Genomic DNA, 19,442 nt, shown 5'->3' with positions numbered 1-19,442 from the left:
ACTGGAGAAACTCAAGTGCTTGGTCCCGATGTCCTTAGAGACGCGGAAGAATAAGTGAGAATGATTAGAGACAATTTGAGAGTAGCTCAGTCCTGACAGAAGAGTTACGCTGATACCCGTAGAAGAGAGATGACTTTTGAGATTGGTGATTATGTGTACTTGAAAGTGTCACCAATGAGAAGTGTGAGAAGATTCAATATGAAGGGAAAATTAGCACCAAGATATATAGGACCTTTTAAGATCCTAGAGAGACGTGGAGAAGTAGCTTATCAGTTAGAACTACCTGAGAGCTTGTCCGGTGTGCACGACGTGTTCCATGTTTTCCAGTTGAAAAAGTGTCTGAGGGTACCAGAAGAACAAATTCCTTTGGAAGAACTTGCTATCAAGGAAGATCTTACTTATGAAGAGTATCCGATAAAGATCTTGAAAACTGCTGAAAGAGTTACGAGAAGCCGAATCATAAAGATGTGCAAGGTGCAGTGGAATCGGTATACAGAGGATGAAGCTACTTGGGAAAGAGAAGAGGATCTGAGAAAGACTTATCCCCAACTGTTTGAGTAAGCAATCACCCGAATCTCGAGGACGAGATTCATCTTAAGGGGGGTAGAATTGTAACACCCTAAATTTGCATTTTCTAGAAATAGCCAAATTGATTTATTTAAATAATTTTGGTGAGCATTGAAATATAGGAAACAAATAATTTTTATAAAACTAAAATCAAATATAAGATTAAGATTAGCTACAAGTGATGCATACATGCTGCTACATATTTATTTTTGTGATGAATGGTTTTGATTCAAATTCCAAATGAATTCAAAATCTAATTGAAAATGAAATTTGGAAAATCGTTGGAAAAAGGAAAAGAATTCTTTTTTTTTCTTCTCCCCCTCCTTCCTTGTTTTCGGCTCGCTGGCCCCTCTCCCTTTTCCCCACTCGGCCCACAGCCCAGCCCAGCTCTCCCCTTTTCCCCACTTGGCCCAGCAGCCGCGCCAGCCCAGCAGCCGCGCCAACCCAGTGTCACGCCAGGCAACCACCCATGCCCCCCTGTGCCCTGCCGCTGACGCCCGGGCCCCGCTTGTCGGCGCTGTCTTCATCCCCGCGCGCCTCAGAACCGCCCGCGTCTGGCCTGGCCGCAACTGCCGCCCATGATCGGCGTCGTGGGAGCGCCCCCCCCCCTCGCGCCCTTGCCTCTACAAAAGGAAGCTGAGGCCGTCCCTGAACCCGCTGCTGCTTTTTCCCCGCTCCCTCTCACGTCGCCGTGCCCGAGAGAACCGCCGCCCTGAGGTCTCCGAGCTCCGCCGTCCGCCTCCACGTGAACCACCATCACCGAGCCGCCTCTGCTTCGATTTTTCGCCGTGGTGAGCATCGCCGTACTCTCCCCTCTCCTCCCATGCTTTTTGTTTCTCATTTCTTGGCTTCTCGAGCCCTAGCTGCGAGCTCCGCGAGCTGTGGTCGCCGGCCATGGCGGCCACCATGCTAGCCGCCGTTCCCGACCGCCGTAACGGCATGACCGTGACCCCCTTCCTCCCCTGCGTCCCCCGGTGCACTCGGCTTTACGTTTGGTGAACCCTAGCCCCTAACCGTGCGCGACCGAGTCCTTCACGCCGTCGGCAATGGCGCCTCATCACCAGTGACACTGTTCCGGCCGGCCTTCCCTCCCTAGGCCGATCCTAGCCGTCCATCTCCTGATCGGCGGCCAGGATTAGAAGTTACCCCTTCACGTGGTTGTTTTGCAAAAGAGTCCCTGGACTTTTCTAAGTCCTAACCCGCAGTCCAAAGCGTATTTCCCCGAATGCGCAATCTCGATTGGAAAGCGTAAACTCCACGGCTTAAGTCAAAAATACGTTTTCAGTATTTACAGAAATGCTATTTGAACTGTTTCGCTTATAAAATTGTCGTTTTAGCTCCGAATTGATCCATTCAAATCGCGTTAGCGTTGTAATTTCATAAGCTACATGTTGGAGCTACTATTAGTCAAGTTTGGAACTTTTTAATTTCATGATTAGATTTAATTAAATATATGGCTATAGGAAAGCCCGTTTAAATCATAACTTTCGCATTTTAGCTCCGTTTTTTGTGAACTTCGCGTTGACGTGATCATAGCGAGACGTAGATTAGTTCTACAAACATTTTATCTTGATTTCAATACTGTTGGTGTACTGTTCTAATGATAGGAATGTTTGCTTTGCATGAATGCTTTTGGAATGTTGTATGTTGCTGTGTTGGTCGCGTTCAGACGGTGAGGAAAACGTTGGAGACCAAGAACTCTTCGATGACCAGCAGAACCAGCACGAGTTTGTGAACCAAAGCAAGTATAGCATGGGCCTTCCTTGATGTCCTATTTCACTTTAATCAATTACTCATTTGCATATGTCTAAATTTGATACCCATAAGGACATCCTAGTGATTGTTTATCCTGTTCCTTGTCTCCTATGGGATAAATGCATATGGGTAGATTGCTAGTGCTCTAACTGAACTTGATATACATGATGATGAATGATTCTATGGAACAAAGTGAGTAACATGATTTATAATAACTGTTCCATAGGGCGAAAGTGCAAATGACCTTTGTTCATGTTGCTCCTAGCCCTCCATAAGGACTTATCTGTCGGCAAAAGCTGGGACTGACAGTGCAACTAGGAGAGTCATATGGCTCTGACTTTAGCTCAGTAATAGGATCTTTTCTAGCTAGTTAGAGGTTACCTTTTTGGCGCAAATGGGGCTTGCCACGTTGGGTATATGGCTGCCTCTGTTCCTATGTGTATAGCCGCGATGGATATGTGCCATAAGAAAGGGGGGTTCCTACATCTGCCTGCCAAGGAAACCTAGCGGCCCTAACTTGTTAGGGAAACCTATGAAATGGCTTCATAGTGTACCCTGCCCGCTCACCTTAGTAGTGACATGGGAGTAATTAACCCGGGCATATGGGGATCACGACTCACGGTGAATGTGCACCACCTCTGCAGAGTGTAACAAACTGTTATAACAGCCGTGCTCACGGTTACGAGCGGCCCAGAAAACTTACAGAACAACTGGTTACTTATTGATGATCATTTAAAGTTGTTCAATGATGATATATGGTACACCTGACCCCGATATTTGTTCTTATGGGAATTAAATGGGAGCTTAAGCATAACTTGATAATACTTGAGAATAAAAGCTTGACCTATTAAAAATGCTAATTGCAGTAAACCAGAGTCTATCTTTTTTGAGCTTCATAACCCCATGTTAGCTTGCTAAGTACAGAATGTACTTACACTTGTTTATTTTTTTTACTTGGATAAAAATCCCGGATGGGTAACAGATGACAACGGGTATGAGGATTTCCCGGAGGATTATTAGGCTTGTGGTCAACCAGTTGACCTTCCCTGTTATGACGTCCACGAGAGTTTTATTATCTTTTTATTTTTCCGCTGTGATGTATAAGACTAAGTTTTATTATAACTCTGATGTATGACACCGTGATGATACTTTATGTAATTTGTCAGCTTGTGTGTGTGATTGATTCCTGGGCACACACGAGTTTTGTGCATTCAATTTTATCCTTAAAATTGGGTGTGACAGGCTTGCTAAATCTTAGCTGAAATTGGCTGAAAAACACTGTTCTACCTGAAATGTTGTGAGAGAAAAACACTGTTCCAGCTGAAAAAAGAAGTCAAACAAGCCGGATATAGGATAAGCCGAACAGGGCCTTAGTAGTAATATTGTAAATAAAACAAACTAAACATGTTAAATAGTTTGATAATCAATTGTACAATGAGATAAATTTGTGCACAGATAAACTTTACGCGAGTATATTCCTTCATCGCCAATGGAAATTGTAGCCTTCCATTATATGGCATCAAAATCTTAATCGTGTATTCACCCATCTACTAAAGGAGAGTACTTCTTAGTTTATCTAGTGTAAATGATGCTCCAAAGCAACTTTGCCCTCTCTAACCTACTCCTTGACATGGAGGTTCATTGATACTTGGTAAATTGTGCTATCGGCCACAGATAGACATCCTTAGATATAGGACGTCAGCTCAATATTTCTCTTACTAAATTGTACCATGGAGCCAAAAGAAATATCTTTTGAAGTCATTTTCCATATCCGAACCACTCATTGCACATGCACAAAAGTTGAGTACCGATAAGTGAAAAGCATGAGTAAGTTTGAGACAGCAAATTATGCAGAACTTGAGTACAGATAAGTGCACGACATGACAGAGTTTCAGGCAGCCAATAGGACATCAGTATAAGTAATTGTCAGATTTATTGGTGGTGAAGCATTCCAGGAATCACATAGAGTCATAGGTATCTTGTGAAAAAAAATCAAGGAACTGTATAGTGTGTAAATATCAGAGACAGGTTAAAGAAAATATGAAAATAGTTGTTCTGAAACCGAGCAACATGTGCTACTCTGCTCCAGCAGAAATACAAGATTGACAAAACAGCAATCCTTAACCTGCCTTCATTTGATGATGCTATTTATTTGATCTCACTATGTTTCACGCAATATTGAAGGGACTCAAATGAAGATCACACAATGTTTCACACAAAATACATCTTCACATGCGAGATTTTTGTATTGGTCAATTTATTGGGAATTTAAAAAAAAACGTGCAAGCCTTTTGTTTTAAGGTCAGTTACATCAAAGTGAACACTCCTGCCTCATTTTAAGAATCTAGAAGTTTTTGTGTCGTGTTGATAGCCTGATAAGCTGTTATTAGTCAAGATGGGCAATCCTCTAAAGCTGTCATGACTGCATTGCGCTCTGAAAAGTTCCCAGGATAATATTGATGGTTCGACTATATCTCTGAAATTAGGGTGAGTTGCAAGTAGCATTTTCTTTCACGCAGGATAAAATTTACTGAATACAGAACATTTGTTGATTCTTATCCTAAACCCTACAGACCAAATGGACAAACTTCTATAGCCACATGGATGACCTCAAACAAATATTTATTATAGACACTAATACAAAATTATAAAAAGGCGCTTCTTACTCAGGCCAGTCGTAGTGGTCTTACAGTAGGGCACGTTCGTTTCCCTTAAGCTTCAGCTCTGAAGAAGTATCCAGCTGCTGATGTCAGTTCAGGTATGGTCACAGGCTCTTCGCCAGGTCCTGCTTCGCCCAGGCTTTTCATCTGCTCAGCCTATGCCTGAACAATTCAGTCCAATACTCAGTGAGAATAGTTGAATACTCCATCCCAGGAATTCGAACCAATGCAGTTCATAGAGAATGTTGTTCAGAGATTGATTGAAAAAAGAAAACTCAAAAAAATTGGAAATTGAATCCAATTGAATGGAACCGACCTTAGCATGCCTCAACTTGGTTCGAGATATTTCTTTCCCAAGTTAGCAGCAGCAGCGATTTGAAGTAGTATCTGAAAACAAAACTGCCGAGCACCTGCATCGCACCACGTCCTCGTCCTCAGCCCCCGTCCTCAGCGTCCTCCTGCTCTTGCTGGCACGGTCGCGGCTAGGGATTCCTGAGAGTAGTCACCGTCGTGGTGAATGCGCACATCCATAGCCCGGGATTCCTGGGAGTAGTCACCGCCATGGTCCATAGCCCGAGATCACACAGAAAAACTGTTAGATCTGACGATGGAAGAACCAAAACAACTCAGATTCACGATAGTGTGGATTGATTTGATTACCTGTACTTGCTGCTGCGCGTTGACGATGGCCTTGGACAGTGGCAGCACCCCCCTCCTGGCCGCCTGAGCTGCTCCTGCAGCCGCTCTTTCCCCCGCTCGACGCCCTCCACCGCCCGCCTCCTGTCGCCGATGGCCTCCTCCGCGCGAGCTGGAGGCCCCACCTAAAGACATCACAAAACCTGAGGATTTGTCCTCGTGAAACGAAGCATTGATTTTGGATCTGCCAATAACATAGAAAATTAGAACTCGAATAAATTAATGGATGGAGATATCAAGTGGATATATAGTGTGGTTTCTCTCTGTCATACCTGCTTTGTGGATCGATGTAATCCTGCTCGAGGAATAAGCTTCATCATCACAAATCCAATGCCCAGGCCACAGTTCATGCATGTTGGGAGGCCACACCATCCTTCGTGGATCCACTGCCAGCATGCCAAAGAGCCACGCCGCCGCCACCAAGGTCACCATGGACGCACGCAGAGGGGAACCGTGCCGCTCCTAACGAATATTGTGCCTAGCTCCCACGGATCCGCCGCCGGGGACGCCACGCTGCTGATGAAGGGGGCGGCACCGTCGTTGCCGCACAGGTCGTGGGACGCGTGCTGCTGCTGGTTCGTGGGAGAGGAGGCGGCCGCGTGGGCGTGCGCGTGATTGGAGCGGGATCGCGGAGGGGATGGATCGTGAGATTGGTCCCACCTGTCGGCACATCTTTTTTTTTTGACTCGCGGGATCGCAAGAGACGGGCGTAAGAGCGAGGGGTGCGAGATCGCAGTAGGCAGGACGATGGACCCACGTTAGAATGTCGCACCAAAAAATATCCACGATTTGTTCTTTTTAGTTGTAGAAAATAGGCTATGATAAAGACGCACTAGCATGACCTCTCTGCCTAGCTCCGCCAAGAAAAGAATAGGTATGTGCTTGTCGAGTATGATAGACGATGGAGCCAGGTTTGGCCATTTGGTACTAGTATCTATACTATAGTATAAAGAGCGTGCAAGCCGGCAACTTCCGTCCCTCTCACAGATCACTGTTATCTGCGTGCTGGCGTGTGTATGTCTACTAGGGTTCTTCGTCACTGATTGGCGCGCCTGTTGGCAGGATGTTTACGGACAGGAGGGAGGTTTGGTATGCGTGGTGCACTCGTAGATCTTTTGCCGTTTCTTAAAATAATGGAAAACTTCTGAAAGAAACGGCAAAACATATCTGCGCATCCAGGGAATCGAACCCTGGTCAGTACCGTGGGAGGGTACTATGATACCACTACACCAGATGCGCTTTGCTTAACTCTTTCCATATAGTTTCTAAAAGACAACTCTATGGTCAACTTACTTGTGCGGCCTGCACAACAAACCATCCGCTTGGCGCTGCGTCTCCGAAAAGTTTGATATTGCAAAATTGACACCAGCATACATTTGAATCGAAAATGTTTCAGTTTGCGCGAACCCTCATCCAATTAGAATTTCGTTAGTATATGTGTGGAAATCCTCATCAGGAGCCCCTACGTGGTGTTCTCATTTGTTGAGTGATCCCATCCTGGCCTAACCTTATGAGTCCATAATATGTCTCCTTCGTCCACCTACTCATCATCACTTCATCTATCAGCGCCAAAAGAAAGCGAAGAGCACTACTACATCTACGAGTGCACCACACATACCAAACCTCCCTCCTGTCCGTAAACATCCTGCCAACAAGCACGCCAATCAGTGACGAAGAACCCTAGTAGACATACACACGCCAGCACGCAGATCTATATATAATATACTAGTACCAAATGGCCAAGCCTGGCTCCATCATCTATCATACTCGACAAGCACATATCTATTCTTTTCTTGGAGGAGCTAGGCAGAGAGGTCATGCTAGTGCGTCTTTATCATGGCCTATGAGGAAGAAAGCAAAAGAAAGACGCGCGCTGAGTAAACCAGCTCTTGTCGCCATCGACGTCTCGGTGGCTGATCTCGGCGTGCGTCTGTGTGTGTGCGCGTCAGTTAATTGAAAAAAAAAAACTCACTTGCCCCATGTTCCTAAAGCACATGTAAAATTAACCGGCTCTCTCACTGGATAACGGACGGGGCATGTGGTTTAGGGGTTTTCTCGGGCTAGGTGAGAAATCCTCTACCTTAAGCTAAAATATCTCGGAAGTATCTATCCCTGCAGCCCGAGTTTTTTTTTAATTGTAGTGGCTGAGGCGCTGATGGAGCGACCTCTCTGTATTCTTGTAAACTTAATTAGCTGATGAAGTTGGAGCGTCATGAAAAGAGAAAGGGAGAAGACACGATCGATCCATCCATCCATCGAGTAGACAGCAGACACGTAAAAAGGAGTTCAAGTGATATGCTGCGCCCGTTTTTTGCTCTGTCGTTAAGATGGATGCCCGTGGCGATGACGAGCCCGTTCGTTTCGTCGTAAACGAACGTGGATTATATACTGCTGGCTGATTTGGTGTGAGAGAAAAATATTATTATAACTTATAATCTACGATCGTATACGAGCAAGCGAACATGCTGGACGTTATTAGGTGCTAGGTAGCTTATGATTTGCCTTATTATGGTCATGGGGATGGTCGGATGGATGCTATGCAGAATGTATTGCGTCCACATTCAATGTACCTCTAATCTGTTCTATTGATGGCCCACATTCAAGTGTAGCAACAGAAGCGGTTGCACTAGTACTCGATAATGAAATGTGCGTGTTGCACGTCATTAGCACACTTATAATTTAGCACCTGAGAAACACAGCTCCATGTTTGTTGTTTACTTTGTTATGCACCATTAGATGAAGGTCAATAACCTGAATATTCTTCCTCAACTTGTTCACATAGTATGAAGCAAAAGTTGTGCCAAATGGTAGGATTTTGCAATCTCTTGTCAATAAGCAAATTCAAGGAATGATTTTTTTTGGAATCATATATGCAAATGCTCACATAGATGCATACACACTAAATTGTACGAAAGTTAGGCGTGCACACACACACTGAGTCGCAGATTTCGGGAAGTCACCACAGTTGTCTCATAATCAATGGGCAATGTCGCCTACCGCTGAAAAAATATCAATGTTAAATCGTATAATAAACTAAATAAGTAGAATAAGCAAAATATGCTTTTCACCCCACCGTTCCAAAAAAAGTGAATTAGGACCAATCACGAGCAACAAATAGGGGCTTCTCCAATTACCTACCAACCTCAATTGCAACTCTGTTTTCCTAATAGATCCATATCTTCTCTACACCTGCCTCAATGCCAATTTCCTCTCACTCAAAGATGCTCCTAGTGGCACTAGAGAAGACTTGCCAACTCAAACTACATCGTCTCCACTATACTCTACATCTAACCATTGCAATATCAGTTGACCATTTCATCACATTCAACCATTAGCAAGGGCCCATATGTCATCCTCTTTGAAATCCGTTGTCCTTCGGGGCACGTTATATGTTACCTAGAAAATCGTGACATACACCCTCTCACCCCCGCTCCCCTTTCCTCCATCTCTAGTGGCTCTCCACTATCAAATCTACCATCACCACCCCTAGTGTTCTAGGACCACCTTAGGCCAACAATGTGCCATCGCCATACCGACCCATTTATAAGCAACCACCATCGTCACCTACACGTAACCTAATGATCTCCTTCTACAATCAGAGCCACCCAATAAGCAATATTGACCTATAATTCATTGCTGGACATGTTGACGACCATACCTTTGTGGTGAGGAATGGGGTGGGTGATGCAGGTGCCTAGGCAACATATAACATTGTCATATCCATCTCTAGCCCGACGCTCAGGCTTGATACATTCGAACCTTATTTGATGCTAACCATATTATCATTGTTGATGATAATGCCTAAGGGGTGGTGCATAGCGAGAAAGGAACCTTAGTCTCAATGGATCAAGTAACTATGAGTGAGGCCATGGTGACCCACATCAAATCACATGAAGAGAAAGAGGACATGGAATGAAGTTGGCAAACATCGTTGACGAGTATGCAGACCCTAGGTATCCTCAAAAGAGGATTTGACATGGGCGAGGTGAGTTAAGGTATGAATTATGAAGAACTAGTGTAGTACTTGTCAAGTAAATATTTGATGTCATAGGATTCAAATAGAAGTCTCGTTAGGGTTTATCTATAATGTGCTTCCTCTTTTAGCTGCTGCTAATAGGAAGGACACATGGATACAGATTGGCGTGGGAGGGAAAATATCTTTTGAGAATCTATTAGCCGTTGTTAACTGGGTTGTGCCATATAACGAGATATCGTTGTTAGATGCATACCCCCAGCTAACAATTAGCGCAACTAATAACTAGTTGGCCCTACTTGGATCCAGCCCTTCCAAATTTTAGCATCTAACTATTAGTTTAGTGATCCGAATATCCGCTTACTTGTGCAGTATCCAATTGTCAGAGAAATTAAATGATGTTAGCTACTGCTTTTGCTTAATCACAACTTCTATCATGCCGTTTGACAACTCTATTGTCTATACTTTCAAGTGTTGTGCCACTTACCATACGATGCAAACTGACCAAGTTAGAAGAAATTTAGTGATGTCTGAGCAAGCACTATAGTAGTTGCTTTCTTGAGCACATCTCTATCCCCAACCAAAGAGTATACAAATAACGCTAACCACTGACACCTGAGTCAATAATGCAGCATCCTTGAACCTCTCAACTTGTTGTTGCTTGCAAAATTTGTTTTATGAAGAAAGACAAAGATAAGTAAGAAGATTGAGGATTGCTCATGATTATTTATAGACTAAACTGAAAGTTCAGGAGGGAAATTAGCTGTCTAGCTTTTTAATGCAAAGTTAACCATCCTGGTAACAGAATTATTTTGCACATCTTAATTTTAGAAGAGTTTTTTTTTTCCTAAACCAAATCAAGTACAGACTGGCGGAGCAAATCGGCTCGTATCAATCCAGAAGTTTGCATCATCTATTGCAGAATATTGTCCACGGAAGCACTATTAGGTCTTTTGGAACGCAGAAATTTCATAGGAGTTATACGAATCAATTTATTTTCACACGAAAAACACAGTAAATGGGAAAAAATCCCGCAATCCAAAGGGGACCTTAGAGCATCTCCAAGAGTACCTAATATTTTTTTTTTAAACATGAAGTTTTACAACTCCTAAAAAAGTATTGGAAGGAATAAAGAAGGTCATCCCCAAGAGTTTCTAATAATCCACTCCTAAAATATAGAAGACAATTTTACACCAGGAATTCTATACTATTTCTAAATTACCCTAACTACTTTTATATATTCTTTCTCTCTTGTACATTCACATCAGGAACCATTTCCTACTCTTATTCTTTCCATGCCCTTCCACCTCTAGATTGACCGACAAACGCGCGCAGGAGAGAGAAGATATGCGCGATTCGTAAACGCGTAACTTTACGCGGAATGGGATGACTTTTCCTAAATTCTAAAAAATTAGGAGGAGGGATTAGGAGTTGTTGGAGAGGGGTTTTTTTTCTCATCTTGCTAAAAACCAAGGATTAGTAAGGGATTTAAGGAACTCTTGGAGATGTTTATCTCCGGTAGTTCCCAAAAGATGCTTATCTCCGGTAGTTCCCAAAAAAATAGTTGATAAATCAATGAGTTTTCTAAGTGGCTAAAAAATTAGGAGCATATTTGTTGGCTTCCTCCAACAGTTTTCAAAATCTCGCTCCTAAAATTTAAAAGATAATTTTGCATCAGGAATCCCAAACTATTTTCAAATCACCCTAATCACTTTTATTCTTTCTTTCTCGTACATTTGCATTAGGAACAGTATGTCTTTCAACCTCCAGATTGGTCGATTGATACACGCGTGTTTATTTCCGTGGGTTTGGGTAGATTTTTTCCAAGTGTGGAAAGATTAGGAGTTAAGATAGAGTTGTTGGAGAGCGGTTTTTTTCAATCTTGCCGAAAGAAGTGGATTTTGGAAACTCTTCGATGTGCTCTTATCTCATTGCATAAACAAGAACGGGATGTGACCTATTGAACTGCGTTCCGTCTCATCACAGCCAAATCTCATTTGCTTGATTGTGATATAGTGTGTTCCCTAATCGCTGTCAGACCACATTTATCTGATTGCATTCCTATTTGTTTAAAGAATTAAACTAAAGCAAGCATCAAGCATTGCCGTGTCCGTCGATTCGCACCATCGCGTACCTTTCAGCTGCTTATTTCTTGACATAATACTGTATCATCAGCGTATATATCCATGTACTCCGCATGCCACAAGCAGACAATTAAGGCACTTGAATAACATAACCCAATTAGTTGCGATTGCGAGGAATAATGTCTGTTTTACAGTATGTGATTATTAGACCAATAAATACAGGGAGTGGAAACATGTTAAAAATGACAGTGTGTATATAGTTCGTTAAGGAAAACAAACATATAACCTTCTTTTAGGGCGCTTCAGTTTAACAGTTCATTCAGAGAAGAAAAACAAACATCTAAATTAAACACCTTCAGTTTAGCCTGCTTCAGTTTGTGCAGAGTAACTCTGTCCAGGTGCAATGAACCAGGGTACGGGGATATCGTTCAGCACGCGCTGGTTAAAACTGGAGCACCTTTTTTTTTGAGAGAGAGAGAGAGAGCGCGCGAGAGTACCGTCTTCTGCTCTTTCTGCTCGAGCACGACGGTAGCCGCACAGTTACAGCTCAAAAAGGAAAGAGTCCAGATTCTTGGGACCAGCTGTGTATTGCTTAATTGCCTATATAGAGTAACTGCACCTTCTGATTTTGGAAATTCCCGTCGTCCCTTGATTTCTGCAAAATCCGTAGCGGATTTTCCGTCTGAGATTTGATCATTTGACATTTGAGGCTTGAGAGAGAGCAAAGCTTTTCGAAACATGTCGACGTGTGCACTGTTATAATTGGCAGTTTAGCGCACCAAATCTTTTTGTGCAGTGCAGCTTTGCTTTGCAAGGCCCATATAAACCGCTCCCGTCGTCCTCCTGATTACTCCCGCACAGGCCACTCCTCCCCATCCCCTCCATCCAACACCATCAAGAAAAAAAACTAATCGCGATTATTTGACGCATAATTTGAGGGAGGAGGAGAAGGGGAATTAACAAATTAACCAATCGCGAGTGGCGATGATGCAGCTGGGGGCTCGGAGTTTGGTGAGGAGGTTCTCCCGTGTCGCCGCGGCGGCCCCGGCCGAGACGGCGACTGCCGTGCCGCCGAGAATGCCGGCGTTCGACCACGTCCCGCTGCCCTACGACGGGCCGAGCGCCGCCGACATCGCCCGCAAGCGCGCCGAGTACCTCAGCCCGTCCCTCTTCCACTTCTACTCCAAGCCTGTACGTTGATCGATCCAATGCACTGACCGCACATACATAGATGCATCTGCGGCCTCCATCCTTGATCTCTGCATGCGGAGGTAATCGTTTGCATTAATTGTTGTGTTGCAGCTGAACATCGTGGAGGGGAAGAGGCAGTACCTGTACGACGAGCACGGCCGGCGCTACCTGGACGCGTTCGCCGGCATCGCCACCGTGTGCTGCGGCCACTGCCACCCCGACGTCGTGGACGCGATCACCGCGCAGGCCAAGCGCCTGCAGCACTCCACCGTGCTCTACCTCAACCACGCCATCGCCGATTTCGCCTGAGGCGCTAGCATCCAAGCTGCCTGGAGATCTCAAGGCACGCGTGTCTGACCGCGTCTTGTGCCGGTTCTGTTCGTTTCAGCCGTCCAGCAACCAATGACTGACGCACTTTTTTTTCATGCTGTTATTGGTCTTGCATACATATACACAGGTCGTCTTCTTCACCAACTCCGGCACGGAGGCGAACGAGCTCGCCATCCTGATGTCGCGGCTGTACACGGGCTCCCACGACATCATCTCCCTTCGCAACTCCTACCACGGGAACGCGGCCGGCACCATGGGAGCCACCGCGCAGAAGAACTGGAAGTTCAACGTCATCCAGGTACAGACACCCAAACAATTGACGCCATGCATGCACATGTGATCTTCGTTGAATGAAATGAAAAAATACATATGAAATCCTTCTCTGATCATGTATGTGATGTTCATTCACTGCGCAAGTAGAGTGGCGTGCACCACGCCGTGAACCCGGACCCCTACAGAGGCGCCTTCGGCTCCGACGCCGAGAAGTACGTGCGGGACGTGCAGGAGATCATCGAGTTCGGCACCACGGGCCAGGTCGCCGGCTTCATATCCGAAGCCATCCAGGTACACTAACACTACTGACGCAGAAAGCAGCTGTCCTGTTCCTCTCGCTCCGACTGGACAACGTCGTCATGACGCGGTGGAATCGTGCTGTACTGTACAGGGTGTTGGTGGAATCGTGGAGGTGTCACCGGGATACCTGCCGCTGGCGTACGAGAAGGTCCGGAAGGCCGGCGGGCTCTGCATCGCCGACGAGGTCCAGGCGGGTTTCGCTCGCGTTGGCAGCCACTTCTGGGGTTTCGAGACCCACGGCGTCGTCCCCGACATAGTGACCATGGCAAAGGTACATGGCCGGCTGGCACGCCATTCTAATTTTCTCCCTTCTTATCGACGCTCTGAACCTGACAACGTGGCGGCGGCCCGTACGTTCTCCGAACGCCTGAATTCTTCAGGGCATCGGCAACGGCATCCCGCTGGGCGCCGTGGTGACGACGCCGGAGATCGCGCAGGTGCTGACCCGGCGCTGCTACTTCAACACGTTCGGCGGCAACCCGCTGTGCACCGCGGGCGGGCTCGCCGTCCTCATGGTGCTCGAGAAGGAGAAGCTCCAGGAGAACGCCTTCGTCGTCGGCTCCTACCTCAAGGACCGCCTCCGTGGTCTCCAGGAGAAGCACGAAAGTGCGTGCACCTGACATTCTGACCCAACTGGATTTAATTTGTTCAGGAATTCGACAGATTCGATGTTCTTTCTGACCACAACCTCGCCTGATGACCCGTTTTCCCTGTTCATTCACGCAGTCATCGGCGACGTGAGGGGAACAGGTTTCATGCTCGGCGTCGAGCTCGTGACCGATCGGCAGCTCAAGACACCGGCGAAAGATGAGATCTGTCATGCCATGGAACACATGAAAGGTAAAGTGTATCAAGAAGGATCGGATAGGACTATAGGAAGCCTTTGGTCCTCAAATCGAGCGGAATTGTCAGATGGAGTTGCCTGCAGAGTTATGACACAACTATGCAAGTGATCGGTGTTGTTTTCCTCTGATGATTGTGGATATGCAGATATGGGAGTCTTGGTCGGCAAAGGCGGGTTTTATGGGAACGTCTTCAGGATCACTCCCCCTCTATGCTTCACCAGGGAAGATGCTGGTACGTCGGTAGCATTCTTGTTACTAGTTTAATATACTAATTCTGTATATATGCATTGAATCTCTTGGGCGAATAATGCAGATTTCTTCGTTGAAGTGATGGACATTGCCCTGTCGAAGCTCTGAGCTGTGACCCCAGACGGAGGGGCGGTACCGTGTATAGATGGAAGGAATCCTCGCACAAGTTTCGGCTGCATCGGAGTTCTATGATCTCCACCCAAGAGAAGGGGGGAAAAACTTGCAGTTCGTAACTCCAGTCCAGGATAAACATTGAACCAATTAAGCAGACGATGACCTGATATGCTTGCCATGTAACGTGCCGGATATGCTATGACTGGGGTGTGGGGACCAGTTAACCTTATATATTTAAGTGCATCAGCCATCAGTCTCTTAAAGCTCTGAACTATGAATTCTACTTCTGCCATGTGATGATGTTCTATGCTCCCTTCGTTCCAAATAATAAGACATGATAAAAGTAGGAGTAATATAATTAGAAAAACAAAAACGTCTTATAATTTAGAATAAGTGAAGGATTTGTTAACTAGGTGCGGTCATGACACACAAAATGCTAGGAAAAGTCCTCATGCTCTGATGCCCACGTACACCGAGACAGGTTTGGCATTGCAGTGGCTTTTCAAAGCTTTTAGAGGCCTGTCCTTGATCGCCCGGGATGGAGGTCAGGCGGGGTCTGTGCTGGGACGCGGCTGATAGACGCGCACGCGGGGTCTGTTTGGTTTGCAGCCTGCCAGACATGCGATCCTGGCCCAGGTGATCGAAATCGGACGCCTGGGAGCGCTGCTTGGGCCAGCCAGATTCACCCAGGACGGAACCAAACAGGCCGCGCTGCATGCCGGTGGGTGGCGGCCTTGTCCCGTGGATATGTCCGTAGGATGGCAATCTTAACCTTGATACCCGCGTGTTTCGTACCCGATTGGTGTGGAACTGTGAACAGACATAAAAACTTAGGCTCGCTTGACTTATAAGCCGTACTTTTTCAGCCAATAAATAGTATTTTCCTCTCACAACAAATCAACCGACAGTACTTTCAGTCATGGCTTATTAGCGAAGCGAACAGGACATTATTCACGGGTATGAGGATGGAGTAACCGCAAAGATACGGATAGAGTGTAGGTATCAAATTTTACCCGCAAGTACTTGCAATTTGACAATATATGTCACATATGCCATATACATATCATCTTGACCGGCTTATTTAACATGTAATTTGTAGCATATGCATAGCATGTCGAGCTATTGGATGGTCGAATAAAGTGATTGTGTGAGCTATTAACTTATTACTTTAGTTCTTGTATAAGTTGTTTTGTGTTATTTGTATGAGCATAAATGATCGAATTATCATTCTACGATGTAAGCTACTGTATATTGTCCTAGTGAATTCTATGTAAGTAAGATTAACATATTTGCATGTCGTTTAACTATAAATTTATTATTTTATATCGCTATGATTTTATTATTTGATCTCTTTTAAATATACCAGTCAGGTATCCGCCGAATGCGAAAACGAAATTTTACCCGTGAATTTGCTTAAAAGTTCACAAATGCTTGCACACGGGCGTTTGTCCCGTCTGGACGCGTGCCTTCCTGGGCCTATGCAGCGGACAAGCCCAATAGCATCTCTAAGTCTCTTCCATCTATGAAAATTTCCTCACTCGCACTTGCATCGATGGTGCGGTGTCACCACCCATACGCCCGCCCCACTCCGTCCCTGCCGCGGCCCCTTCACCCACCACGTGCCCATCCTCCGCCGCGCCGTGTCCTTCCCCCACCGCACTGCACCCCATAGCCAGCCACGCCACGCCCCATCTCCTGCGAGCGGATGGCGATGGACAACTGCGGCCGAGTAGCAGCGGCGCTAGCGAGTAGCAGCGGCACTAGCGGAGAAGCCGCATCGACGAGCATGAGCCTAGACAGCGAGCATGTGTAGGAGAATCACTGGAGGAGCGACGGGTCGACATCCTGCAGTGGAGGTGTACGATGGGTTGACGTCCCTTGACCCGAGCTTGCTGGCTACCACAGTTCGCCATCAGGTAGGTCGTGGCTGTCAACGACGCCATGTTTCACGCGTTCTAGACTTATGTTTTAAGTGTTTGATGTGGATGTTGCAAAAGTATATCTAAGATGTTGCATATGTTGCAATGACAATATACACATGTTGCAAGCATATGTTTTCAAGTGTCTCAGGTATTTCAGATGTATGTTTCAAGTGTTTCATCTGGATGTTGCAAAAGTAGATCTGAGTGTTGCATATATGTATATGCATGTTGCACACCTATATTCCAAGTATTTCAGGTGTTTCGGACGTATGTTGCTAATTTTTCATCTGTATGTTTCAAAAATAGATCTTGGTGTTGCACATATTGTAAATCGCATGTTTCAAGTGTTTCATCTGTTTTTAGACGTGTGTTGCAAATATTTCATCTGGATGTTTTAAAAGTAGATCGGGTGTTGCACATACTGCAATGGCGCCGGTGGCTGGCAGACAGCAACGTGACGCTAGGCTTTGCCTCCTACCTCGCGCGGCGCCTCGCCTTCTCCTCTCCTCTCCCTTCCCTCCCTTCTCTTCCCTCCATCAGTAAGAGCTCGACAGACGAGCGTGCGGAGTCACGGATGTCGGGTAGGTGCAGCAGCAGCGCGTGGGGCGAGCTGGCTGACGCAACAGACACGAGTAGGCGCAGCAGCTTGCGTAGGAGGCAGGGCAGGCAACGCGAGCGTACGGACATACGGGCGCTAGCCATGCTGTCAAAAGCTAAGAGTCACGTTATATTCGCAGACGAGTAATATACTTAGGGGGTGTTTGGGACTGCTCTGCTCCCGTTTTTGCAGCTCCGCTCCACGAACCCCACTATGGAGCAGCTCCACGGTGGAGTTTGTGAAGCAAGTGGTACTATTTGGCATACAACCTAACTTCAGCTCTAGGAATGGGTTGTTTCCATACAAATGGTCTATTATGTCCCTGATTGAAATTGCACTTGATATTTTTCAAGAAAAATAGAAAACAAATGATAGAAAATTAACAGAGACCATAATTTGAATACAAATAATTGCTCCATAAACTATAAATTATAGAAAATTACGGCATGTTCGCTGGTTGGTTTCTGGGCTGATAAGCCCGGCTGGTGCTGGTTTGTTCTGAGAGAAAAATACTGTTAGCTTAGCTGATAAGCCCTGGCTGAAACCAACTAAGCAAACAGGCTATTAAACAAAGGCCATAATTGTCCCATGGCCTCACGTCTGACGACATAGCAACACACAAATAGGAGTAGCTTCTGCATGGCCATGAAGGCATGGGAAGCATGGCCTGCGAGGGCTCCACCTCCACGTAGATGGCGATGCAGTGGGGCCTGGACACCAACGAACGCCTGGTCTTGAGCTGACGACCCGCCGCCGTCTCGGCACGAAGTCGACAGCAAGGCCGCAACCACTAGCACTGCTGTGTCTCGGACGCCGTCGAGAGAGGCGCTGCCTCGGGGCGGCGCGCGCGGGACGACGCCGTGTTGGCCGTGAATGGCGGGTCTGTGCGCGCGTCAGCTCGATCGGGCCCCGGACATGGAGTTCGATTGTATACGCACACACGTCCTAATAGCGGGCGAGAAGTAGGACGACAGACAGGCCGTCGTATCGGACGGTGACCACGTCCGAGCCCAGCACCTGAACACCGCCGCCGCCACGACGGCCGCACGCGTGCGGAGGACGACGACGTACGCACGGTGATAGATGAGCGGCAGCCGCCACAACAGCTCACCGACAAGCTAGTGCTCTCTTGTGCGTACCGTACGTGGAGGGCCAACTCGTCAGCGTCGTCAGATGCAACGTCTCCTTGTCACGGCGGCAGGGGAAGAGGAGAGCAGCGGTGCGAGGGGAAGGGTCGCGGTCGCGGTGTTTTCACGGGCGTACGGGGTAGGGGAAGCGATTAGGAGAAAGTAATCCGTGATTAATGAGTGATGAGGTGGGTAATTACCTCACAACTTCATGTGGGTTACAGAACTTCTAAAACTAAAGTACCTCTAGAGGTGTTCTAGAAAAATATAGAGTTAGCCTCCAGCTCTATTTTTTTTTAGCGGAGTTCTTAGAGCTAAGGTGTTTCCCAACAAGCTGTAGCGGAGCTAAAAAAAAATCTGGAGCTGAGCAGTAACAAAACACCCCGTTACCCGCATGTCGGCCGACCTGCTACCATCCCTACTTGTCCGCTGCTTCGTGTGATAAAAAGCTAGTCTCAGGTCCCGAATCAGTCTGGCACCTTGGATCTTGATCGGACAGTGGATGGCAGGGTAAAGTCACGGCGTGACTTGAATCCGTGTCCTCCAAATCTTTGCGTGCATGCTGGCCGAATGGCCGCCGATCAGCATCAGCCCACGGAGAGGAGAAGCACAGACAGAAAGGAACGCGTGGAGGAAACCAAAAACCAGCCCGTTCCGTTCATTTGGCTGTGACTTATCGTAAACAATCCTAAATTTTCAACTGAAACGGTATTTTTTTCCTCGGAACACAACCCAACCAGCAGCAACGATACAAACCA

At 46.4% G+C, this 19,442-nt stretch overlaps 1 non-coding gene and 1 pseudogene across 1 annotated transcript; one reads left to right on the top strand and one right to left on the bottom strand.

Moving 5' to 3' along the window:
* Positions 1–6,846: 6,846 nt before the first annotated feature.
* On the bottom strand, positions 6,847–6,917 carry TRNAG-CCC (transfer RNA glycine (anticodon CCC)). Its single transcript has one exon. It is a non-coding gene; the product is annotated as a tRNA-Gly (tRNA).
* Positions 6,918–12,583: 5,666 nt separating this feature from the next.
* LOC136499393 (alanine--glyoxylate aminotransferase 2 homolog 3, mitochondrial-like) lies at positions 12,584–15,308 on the top strand (annotated as a pseudogene).
* The last annotated feature ends 4,134 nt before the right edge of the window (positions 15,309–19,442 follow it).

This window comes from Miscanthus floridulus, chromosome 1, assembly GCF_019320115.1.
Source record: "Miscanthus floridulus cultivar M001 chromosome 1, ASM1932011v1, whole genome shotgun sequence".
In the NCBI taxonomy this organism is placed as follows: domain Eukaryota; kingdom Viridiplantae; phylum Streptophyta; class Magnoliopsida; order Poales; family Poaceae; genus Miscanthus; species Miscanthus floridulus.
Note: the sequence above shows the minus strand (reverse complement) of the source record. Positions and strands in the feature narration are given on the sequence as shown.